This window comes from Branchiostoma lanceolatum, chromosome 5 (genome assembly GCF_035083965.1).
Source record: "Branchiostoma lanceolatum isolate klBraLanc5 chromosome 5, klBraLanc5.hap2, whole genome shotgun sequence".
In the NCBI taxonomy this organism is placed as follows: domain Eukaryota; kingdom Metazoa; phylum Chordata; class Leptocardii; order Amphioxiformes; family Branchiostomatidae; genus Branchiostoma; species Branchiostoma lanceolatum.
In genome coordinates this window covers 24834297-24845491 of record NC_089726.1, presented here as the reverse complement: position 1 = coordinate 24845491, position 11195 = coordinate 24834297, and the positions used below count along the sequence as shown (strand labels likewise).

Here is an 11195-nt window from a genome sequence, read left to right as displayed (position 1 = left end):
ACGAAACACTAGCACTGTACCATTGTATGTGATGCAAATAGCATTGCTACGATAAAATCTGATTACAGTGAGCTCAATTCAGGGGAAAACAAAATACAGATTTGAATCAGGTAGCTTTTTTTTGTTTTTACAGTATCGTTCAATTCGAACTTGACCGATGTCTGCCATGAGATTTCGACTTCAATTTGGTACATTTTCTTCAATTCTCCTTTTGTATGTTGTCTTAACCCTTTTAAAACGGGAGGGGGTCTTTGAGGCCCGCACCAACTTTCGTGTCGTATAACTCCTGTAATGCCTGTGCTAGAGCCGCCTAACTTAATGGCTCCTGCTAAAATCTTCTTGGCAACAATGTCATAATACTAAGGTAAGTTCATGATTTTTCGTGTTGCCATGGCAATGAGTTTCTGAAAGGCATATGTTCAGGTTTTCTGGCTAATCATTGTCATCTCTGTCGGTAATGCTCGAGATGACAAAGGATAATTTTAATATATGTCATGATGGAGACTCATATGTAGGTCAATTTTTTGTGGAATTTGTCTTCAGCTTGTTTGCGAACATTACTTGACAGTCAAGTGTTCTTGTGTCCACCTAAGGTAAAAACAAACAGGTACTTACAACTAAGGATGTCTTAGATGTATAGTTGGGATTCTGTACAATAATTGACTAAACTTTTGTCAGCAAGGAGATTGTCTATAATTGCCTGCTTAACGTATCCATTAGATTTGAAGAAAGGTTGTTTATCCGAGCTGGCCTTCACTTAATGACAGGGACAGGGATATTTTGTGTCATTGGAAACTGCCACCTGGGATGATTTATTAGCGTCTGGCTCCAAGCGTGTGATTAAAGCGACCTCGCCGTAGGCGGAACTCTCTCTTTTCTGGCAAGAACAAAAGCCATATGTCCTTCGTCGGCGTCATGGCGCCAGGTGTGTAATTAAAGAGATCTTAGCAGACAAAGGACGACCTATTCTGCCGTGAGAAACAGCCACCTGTGCTGATTTGTCGGCGTGATGAAAGAGATCTTATCAGATGATGGACGTTCTTTTGTGCCACGGAGAACTGATTGACAGATGTGCCCTCGATAACATGTTGCGCGTTTGTACTTAGCAAAACATAGGTAGTTATGAAAATAGTATTTTGCGTATCTCTTTCTGTAGTTTACAGCTCATGCCACACGCGCTCTGTAGGTGATCGGTGCTATCGCGAAATGTCAATGTGCACTCACCTTTCCTCAAGGATAAATAATCATAATCACAGTATTATTCAGACAGTTGGTGTGACCCCATTTCAAACCTTTGGACACTTTGTCTTAAAATTTCATGCCTATTTGAAGCCTACTGATGTCATCTTATGAAAGAATACGTATTATTTCCTTTTCTTGACTAGGTTTTTGAACACAAAGCAATGTGACTATGTCAGCCATTTTGTGAGAAGTTAACTTAGGTATTCTTAATGGTTGAATAACGTGGCATACTTTTAGGACGGTCGGTTGCATAAACGCTAAAGGTCACCATCTGTCACTTTTCAGTCACATCGTCACGTAACAAACTGTTGCGCTTGTTTCACAGTTTGGAATACCTTTTTCCGAGGTGAGTTGTTATCCTACAATTTGATTAGAGCAAATCGCAAAATAACAAATATAGTCTTCACCGAGATACGTAGGTATCTTCAAAGTTTCGAATAGTGTGAGCGAAAAAGGGCATGCGCTAAATGTACCTAGATTTTTCCAGTGTTCTGCTTGTTCAATTTACAATGTTGAACTAAATCCGGGGACACTTGTACTCTGCTTTGTTGTTTTTGAGATGATGAGTTACGTTTCAACAATCCATAACGGTACCGCTTCGTTCATTAACGATGTTGAGCTAATTCTAAACGATATATACAGATGAACACAAATAAGTAACAACAGGGGGGTTTAAGATGTACTAACCAAGTTACATTTGATCAGATTCGATGGAAACACCGGATTGTCAACGGAAAGCTACCATTGATGTTTCATAGTCACAGTTCTAAGAAGAGCATTCGAACATGACTGTAACATTTCTTTATTGTAAATATCAGCGGGTTAAAATTAGTTTCATACAAGTTTTCAAGCAAGGGTTAACAGGTTAGATAAGAGGTCATTTGAAGTAAATGTATCTAAATGAACGTAGATTTTTATCAGTCTTGCTTGGTCGATTTCCGATGAGGAACGTATCTGGAAATACTTGTACTCTGACTGTTTTTTCATGTATTATGATGAGTTACGGTTGAACGGTTTATAACGGTAGCCAATTCGCTCATTTACAATTTTGAGCTACGTTTGAAAGATTTATACCAATAAACACAATTTCGTAACAACAGTAGGGGTACGGGGTCAATGATGTCCTGACCTAATCATATTTGATCAGATTGGATGGAAACACTGGATTATTAACGGTAAGCTACCGTTCATTTTTCATAGTCACAGTTCTAAGAAGGACATTGTAAAATGGCTATAACATATATAGATAGTCAAGTAAGTCATAGGAAATTGGCTATAGTCAAGTAATTCATAGGAAGTAATAACGATGTATTAAGGATGATCAAATAATGAAATAAATAAAGATGAATACTGAAGAAATGACGCAATTACTTGAAACAAGTTTAGCTTACGAGATTGGTTTCAATGACACTTTTAGACATAAGAAAATAGAAGGGGTGTAGTTCTACAGACTTTTTAAGATTGTGACTCTATTTTGATTAACGGAAGACTGCAAACGGTGTGCGAAAAAGAGAAATATGGAGTAACTTCTTTGTCGGGTATAATGGTTGGGTAGAAGTTAATAATGATTTACAAAATAAAGTGGGGTGGTCTTTTCAAGTTAACATGTTACTACTCCACTCCCTAAAAATTGCCTTAAGATATTCATTGATGGTTTATTTACTTAAAAGTATGCTCCTATTTTACACGATTTCTGATAAGCAAATTAAGCATTGAAGAAACTTCTGCCAGATCATTGATGTTAATCAATAATGGTAGAGGGCCCAAACGTTGTCCCTGGTGTAATAAACATTTAACATATCTAGAGCAGATTTGGTTCCATTCAAAGTCACACATTATTTTCTGCTATTCAGGTAATTTAAAGCCAGTTAGATGCATTGACGGTGACAGCGTTGAAATATTGATGGTATGGTATTATTTTCTCCATCAAAAGGTCTAAATAAGTCTAATTCCTATCTGATATTGTTTTTTGACAATGGCTGTGGATACTCTGTCTACTAGTTGCCGTAAGGTGAGAGAAGTTCGTACACCCTTGTGCAAACATTGATACCTTCGCCGAGAAGATTATGTTTTTTTCAGCGTTCGTGTGTGTTGTGTGTGTTGTGTGTGTGTGTGTGTGTTTACGTGTGTGTTTACGTGTGTGTGTGTGTGTATGTACGTGTGTTTGTGTGTGTTTGCGTGTGTGTATGTGTTTACGTGTGTGTGTGTGTGAACACGAAAACTCGAGAATGCCTGGCTGGATTGTAAGTCATTGGAACTGCATTTGGAACTGCTGGAGCCGATTTTGTTTGAAATTTTGAAAGGGAATAAGAAGATATTGACAGATCGTTATGATATTTGGTGTGTAGATAGCTTGAGTGGTGATGGACAAGATCATATGCTAATTATGCTTATCGCTAGCTACTTTTCATACTGGAATCTGGGAAACGTACATTTACATACAGGGGGCAGAGAACTGGAATACACTACCGGTATATGTTAAAAATGCTTCATCCATACGACCTGTCACGATATGGACTATGAGTTTGGATATGATTTTGTAATGACGCACAAATATGTTATGTAAATATCAGTGTATATATGTGTATCTAGGGCCTCCCTGAAAATCAGTGCCAAGCCACTGAGGGAGCTACCCTAGTAAAAGAATACAGAAATAAATAAAATAAAATACCTAATGGGGTAAGTTTATAGATTAGTTGGATTCAATTATAGGACTTTGAAACACGTGACATATCAAACAGAGAAGTGAGTAATATCGATAGATATCAATTATGCGAAATTGCGAATGAATACCTTAATTACATAAAGCCATTATGGTAAATGATGGGGATATCATTTTTGCAGCATTTGAAAGTAGATGTAGACATTATCAAACATAGATGACATTTACATCATTTATACGGGTATGCTACAATTACCTAATTTGCTAAGATTAGACTTTCATACTTATATATTTGGGTAGAGAAGATGATCAACTGACATAATCCATGCAAATGAGGTTCTAATTTGCGTAATATATTGACCGCGTTTATGATATGCCACTGGAAAAGGCAATACATCAGTCGGCGAAGGTATTTTTTTTAGAACATATAGTTCAAGCAAGCATATTTTATACTGTTACGTAAAGCTGCTAAACAGTGTGAATTGGTATGTTCAGCTTCTTCATTCTTGGAAGTTTTAAATATTCAAATAGAGAACTGACACTGTTTAACAGTTTTAGAGCAATTTTAGAAATATACATTTTTATATAAAAGTTTTCTGACATATAACCATGTAAAAAAGAGAACAAAATGTATTTTCAAACATAGCTGAAATTGGTTACATACACTTTGTATCTTGAGTGTTTTTTTTAAGATGTGTTTTAGGGGTTTCGTCTTTCGGGCTTAATTTCAGCTTTGTCGCGATGCATTTTTCTTGGACGTCCAGGAAGGGATGATTAAAAGTTGTAAAAATCCACATCGTAAACCGTCATTGTTGAACAGTTCAGACTTTTTTTTAGCTATCGACAAAATATGCATTGTGAACCGAAAGTTTGTAAAGGAATTTTTGTTTGAATATATATTCATCGAAAAAAATGGCCAACGTAATATTTAAAAGTGGAATTTGATATTTTTGAACATTTTAATTACTTAACTAAAGGTCACGATAAACGCGTCGTTGTTCCAGTTATTCGATGGAGCACTTTCATAGAAACCCTTTTTAAAAATGAATAAAAAAAAAGAAGGAACATTCTAACGTAATAACTTTGTCAAACTTGTCAAATTTCCCTTTCGTTAATTGCTAGAAAATATAGAAAAAAGAAAAAAAACACACTCACCATGACTTAGAAGAGTTGATAATGCCAGTAATTTCGTCATGCATGTATGTTATCACTTTGTCCCGACATCAAAGTTGGGACGGCCGCGGGCCTCACAGCGCACCTAGGGTAATTTGTAAATTGAAGTGTTCAGCTTCATTTCCGAAAATAGATTCATCAGGTTGGTAGAATATAGGATATAGGAGATTCTTCTCACACAACCATATGATCTCACCTGCTAACGTTTCGGTGTCTGTCAGACGTCTTCTTCAGAGCTTCGGACCTACATCGGCTACTTATAGCGGGGAGAAGCAGTGCTCCAGTCAGAAGCTCTGAAGAAGGTGTCTGGCAGACATCGAAAAGTCAGCAGTTGAGATCACATGGTTGTGTAAAAAGAATCTCCTATATCCTGTTCAGCTTCATCATTTAAAAAATGGCAAAGAAACCTACGACAGGTACACTAAAGCTTACAACATCGACCCATCAGCCGAAGAAAACATCGAGCTCGGAGAAAATCTACTAGATCACTTAGTGAAGCAAGAAAGGAACGTTGGCGAGAAACCATCGATGGTTTGGATATGACACACAATGGTAAAAAGGCTTGGAAGACAATCAAAAACTGAATTCTGACCAGGAGCCAGATCAACGCACTGCAGCAGTGACCCAGAACCAAGTGGCAAAACAGTTGCTAGACAACGGAAAACACAACAACAAGGAATATGGCTACATCAAATGGATGAAAGAAGTAATAAGACGCGTCCTTGAAGAAAGCGATGAAATCTTTTCCCCTTTCTCCCGCGACTATCCTGAAACACCTAAAAACCAACAAAGCATCAGGACTTGATGGTATTAGTGCAGAGATGATCAGACACTTCGGTGACAAGGCCTTAGACTGGTTACAATAGATTTTCAACAACTGCGCCGAGGCTACTCATGTCTCCAAGATGTGGCCACGTGCAAAGGTGGTAGCTCTACTGAAACCCAACAAGGACCCTGAGTCACCTAAAAGCTCCCAACCAATATCACTCATCTGCATACTCGGTAAGTTGTATGAGCGATAATTGTCCGCATCCAGCCCACTACTGAGGATCAATTGACCAGTGATAAGTCTGAACTCAGAGAAGGGCGGTCGTGCTCCGGACAAGTACTAAACCTCACACAGTTCATCGAAGATGGCCTTGAGACCAGTCTGTGGGTACTTTGCCTGTTGCTAGAACTATGTAATAAATATTTAGGGGAGACATTCTGTGGATGCTGAGCCCCCTGCCTTGATTTGTTCTGCTGTTATGTTGTCAATCCCTGGAAATTTCCTTGTCTTCAGTTTCCCAATGACCTCTTCCACTTCCACTCTGCTGAAAGGGTTCGTCGTTGATTGGCAAGTCTGTATCCGCTGGCATTATTACTGGAGGGTTTGCAGGGATAGGTCTGTTTAAGACTCAAGAAACATTTTGTGCCCACCTCTTTTACTGGCTATGTTAGTCTCTCAGTAGGTTTCCATCTTTATCCTTCACTGGTTGCAGCTGTTTCTTCCCATTTGTACATGAAAGAGTCTTAATTTTCTCGTATACAACCCGTGTGTTACCAGCCTTAGCTGCCTTTTTGCGTCGACAGCTCGTCATGCCAGTTCTGCCTGTCTCTTTTAGCAAGGTTTCTCATTCTCTTTGCTTGTGCTACATATCTCCAATGATTAGCACGCATGTTCCGGTTGCAAGCTGCTTCCTTGAGAGTCTTTTTCTCTTCTCTGGCCTCCCACGCCTCTGTATTCAATGTTTATTTGGTTTCTTGAGTTTTTTCTAATTTTTTTGTGGTTGAAAATTTGTTTACTGCATCCCTATACAGGCAGTACGCTTCCTCTACTTCGGTATCCGGTGTTACACCCGCCATGTAGTTTCTCAGTTCTTCCTGGTATGCCTTATTTGTTGCATTATCACACTTTAACTTGTCGAAGTTGTACAGTATGTTTTCCATCTGTTGTTTGAATCTAACTTTCCACTCTGCAATCACAACGTGGTGATCACTGTCAATATCTGCACCTCCGTAAACCCGACAGTTGCTGATACTTTGCCTCTGTCCAGCTGCTATGCAAATGTCGTCAATTTGATGAGTTGTCTTCCTATCAGGGGACATGTTCTTATGTGAATGTCAAGGTGTCTAAACCAGGTACTCGTTATGCCAAGTTGATAAGTGCTGCACAGACCGATGAGCCTTTCACCATTGTCATTCTGGGTACCGACCACCTCTGTCCTCATCACAGATAGATGAGAAGCCTGTATGGTTGGCCCCCACCTGGGCATTATAGTCTCCGAGCAGCAGTACAGTGTCATGGCCGGGGACACGTTCTAGTAAAATCTACCGTTGGTTGTAAAACATGTCTTTTTCAGAGTCCTCAGCGTCTTCTGTAGGTTCATAGACAATGGGTATTGAGGCATTTTCATGTACTGATCAAAAGCGGGCTCTAATAATTCTGGCATTAACAGGTTACCATTCATCAAGAGATGCAGTTGCTTGCTTGGACAGAAGTAAGCCCACACCCTGTCTATGTATGCCATCATCTCTTCCCGAAAGTAGTAGTGTTTTTCCTCCCTCTATCCTTCTCTTGTCATTCACCAGAAGATGTGTCTCGCCTACGCTTTTCCACTTTTGCTGTATGGTGCCATGTTCGGACCTTCCATGTTGATACTCTCACCTGCGATTTCGCCGACGGAATACTTACTATTTCCTCTGTGTACCAGTCATGGCTATGTGGCTAAGTCCGGGGTTTGCTGTATGCCAGCTGCTAGTCCTTCGCCGCAAGCTTGGAAATCAGGACAGTTGGAGCAACTCCGCCCTCTCAGCACTTTCACAATGACGATTCAGTCACTTTGAAATTCACACAAAAAGGCGGGTTGGGAGAGACCAGAAAACTTAACACCGCTAGTGATTTGTAGGCCTTGGATCACGCATGAGAAGAAAGGGATAAAATGAAAAAAACGTTGTCGAACTCAAAATAAACAAGAGTTCCGCGACCTCATATCTCCATGAACAATTCTATTTATGCAAATGACTTACACATTTACATGATATCTGCTTAATCATAAACACCTGTATCTTACTTACACATGTTGCAATATTGACAGTCCTATAATTTTCCAATTTGATGAATTTCTGTGTTTTTGCATTGATTATGCAAATAAGGAATTTATTTGCATAATTGGTATCTGTTGATGCTCCACTTTTCATAAACTACAGGTTACATGTATTTGGGTCTGATAATGGAAAACAATGCAAATATAGATTTTCCTCATTAGCTATGCAACTAAAGTCCCAATAAGCATAATCTGCACTTCATTGTGTATATCTCTGTCTAAGCTACCTGCATACTAAATATCATGGAAATCCGTTGTTCCTTTGTTCAGTTATTCTCCTAAGAAGATTTTCAAAATAACGCCCATGCAGTTCCAGAGCAAGCTGCTAGGAGGCCCAACCCTACACCACTTCTTTATTACATCACAAGCTATCTGCCACCTAAAAATCAAGACCACAGCATGTCCAGGTCGAAATATACAAAAATTGAAGTTCTGCTGCAGTACCAAGGTCACATACCAGGGGGCCAAAAATCGACCTTAAATTTCGGCTTCACAACACCCGCTTACATACCAAATATTATCTTAATCCATCCAGAGGTTCTTGAGTTATGCTGACTACAATAGTCCGGAAACACACACAGACACACAGACACACAGACAGACACACAGACACGCCAAAAACAATATCTCCATTTTTCATGGAGATAACAAGCTGGGGTGGGAGGTGGATACGGTAAAAGATTGCCAAGACTTGCTCTATCTACAGAAATAAACACAAAAGAGAACATATAATACACTTTGAGCCCTGCCTAGAATAAAAATGGCATGTATTTTGGCCTGAAGAAGCTTTTTACTGCAAGGATTAAGATGGATTCAAAATCGTTCTCAGCAAGAACTCAAACCTATGTCCACCATCCACTGGTGTGACCTCTGAGTTCCCTTTTTAAAATATGACAGTCAGGAATTACCAGTTGTGTTTAGAAAAAAGGTCATTGAGGAGGGCTTATGTTTTATATAATACATACGATGAAAGGGCGCCATTGTCAGAGTAGGGAAGTTTCCTAATTTTCAAGGCTCCCCTTTGAATTGAGTCAAGCCTTGCAAGCTTAGTTTCACAAGCAGACATTCATATAGTGGGGGCATACTGCATGCCTCATCTTATCATGCTCTTATATATGGTTGCTCTTTGAGTTGGTTTTAGGTAAGGAGCCATCTTTCAGAGTAGGCCTAGTCACTTGCCCATATTTACAGCCATTCTCTTCATTATATGGTTTCAGTTAAGGTCCTCGTGAATAGTAATATGCATTAGCTTCATATACTCCACTTCCGTAAGTATGGTATCCATGAAGACCAGTGAAAGATGGGAGTCGACTGCTGATGATACTTCAGGCCTATATAGGCCTATCAAATAAACCAAACCAAATTGGGCTGTTCAACTTAAGCATTTTGAAAATCTTTAAAAAAATGAAATTATTAAAAATCATTGTTGAACAGTTTAGAGAGTTGTATTTAAGGAATAAACTTCTGCACATTGGCTTATTAATATTAGTATTTATTTAATAGGCTTTGTGGTTAGTTCATTTATGTCCGCTGGGTGTGGCTCTCCCCGAACACGGGACCTCCATTTAACGTCCTATTTGAGTTACGTCCCTCATTTACACCAAGTGACGTGAGGAAAGTCGTGTTAAGTGCATTTCCCGATGGTACAACGCCGAAGCGCATGTCTGGGAGCAGCCCGGGATCGAACTCGGGTGCCCTTGTTTGACAATCGAAAGTCTAACCATTACGCCACACGACGCCACTGATAGAAGCTCATTAATCTTTTCTTAAAAAACCTCTCTTTACTACGTTCACAGAATTAGAACCATATCCGTTATATTCACAATACATGCCGACATAGCATATCTAGCATGCAGTGGTGTTAATGACGGGTTAATAATGTCTCTGAAGACTATGTGTTCAGTACTATCGCGACCTATATTTCTAGAGACGCAGGTATATATCATATTGTGCTCCGCCGATGTCCTAATTGTAAGCACTACGAAAACAAATCGTAATGAAATAAATTTAAAAAAAAATCGAAGCAGTCATAGACAAAACATGATTGAATTGGATTTTTTAAATCCCATCGTAAAGCAAAATGTTTTCATAAATTTTCACACGAAATACTGGAATAAATATATATTTGTGTGGCGCTGCTAAACACTTGCAAATGGACTCTTTAGCTCCAGCATTTTTGAACAGTTTACAAAATCACATCGCACAATTTTATTAGCAAACATGAAGGAGTCCTACAGTCCAGAGGGGGAGAGTTATTTTCCAATAGATGATAATTTTAGGAAGTAACATTTTTTACAGTATACGATAAAGTACCCACTAGCCCCGTGCGCATAAATACCATTCAGTATTCTACTAAGTACCCAGGTGACCCTCTTTTTTTATAAATAATTGGACTAAACAACCTCAGCTTATGGTTACAACGTGTACAATAGATAAGACTGTAGTGGATACATCAATCTGTACTATTCTTGCAATTCCTCCGGCGACATAAGTCAGCATGTGCTATGATATGATCCAGATTTACTAATATGTATGTCCAAACTTTTTGTCAGAATTTGAGTATTGATACCCTCAGCAAGGTTTGATAAGACATTCAAGACTACATATACCATGAAAAATATTTAGAATTAGATGTTTGACGTACGCCCGGTAATTAGTAAAATTTAAGTCAGTGGCCACCAGAACCTACCTGTTTGCTGTTATGTGTGTTGTTGAAGGTTTTATGTACATAAACAGTTAACCCTTTCTCTCTGATCTTCGAACGCTCTTGTGCACAAACTTTTTTATCTAATGTATATGATAAAGTATCTATGCGTGTAAAATGGGTTGAAAGATTTATTTTTAATGACTGTTAGTGACAATCTGCCTGAATCATTGATTTGATTTGATTGATTTCTTTGACTGTAGAGAAGTACAGCCAGGGCTACCCAATTTACCCAATCTGGGAATAATATTCAAAATTCAATACGAACTCTCACAAATCACGTAAGACCATCCATTCAGGCATACACAAAACTATGATACATGGAAGA

General features: G+C 38.8%; 1 long non-coding RNA gene across 1 annotated transcript in view; it reads left to right on the top strand.

Annotated features, from left to right (window-relative positions):
- Positions 1 to 1527: 1527 nt before the first annotated feature.
- Positions 1528 to 11195, top strand: part of LOC136435815 (uncharacterized) — a 33138-nt gene continuing 23470 nt past the window's right edge. The window contains exon 1 of the long non-coding RNA XR_010755940.1: positions 1528 to 1588. This is a non-coding gene — a long non-coding RNA (uncharacterized lncRNA). The remainder of the gene's footprint in view (positions 1589 to 11195) is intronic.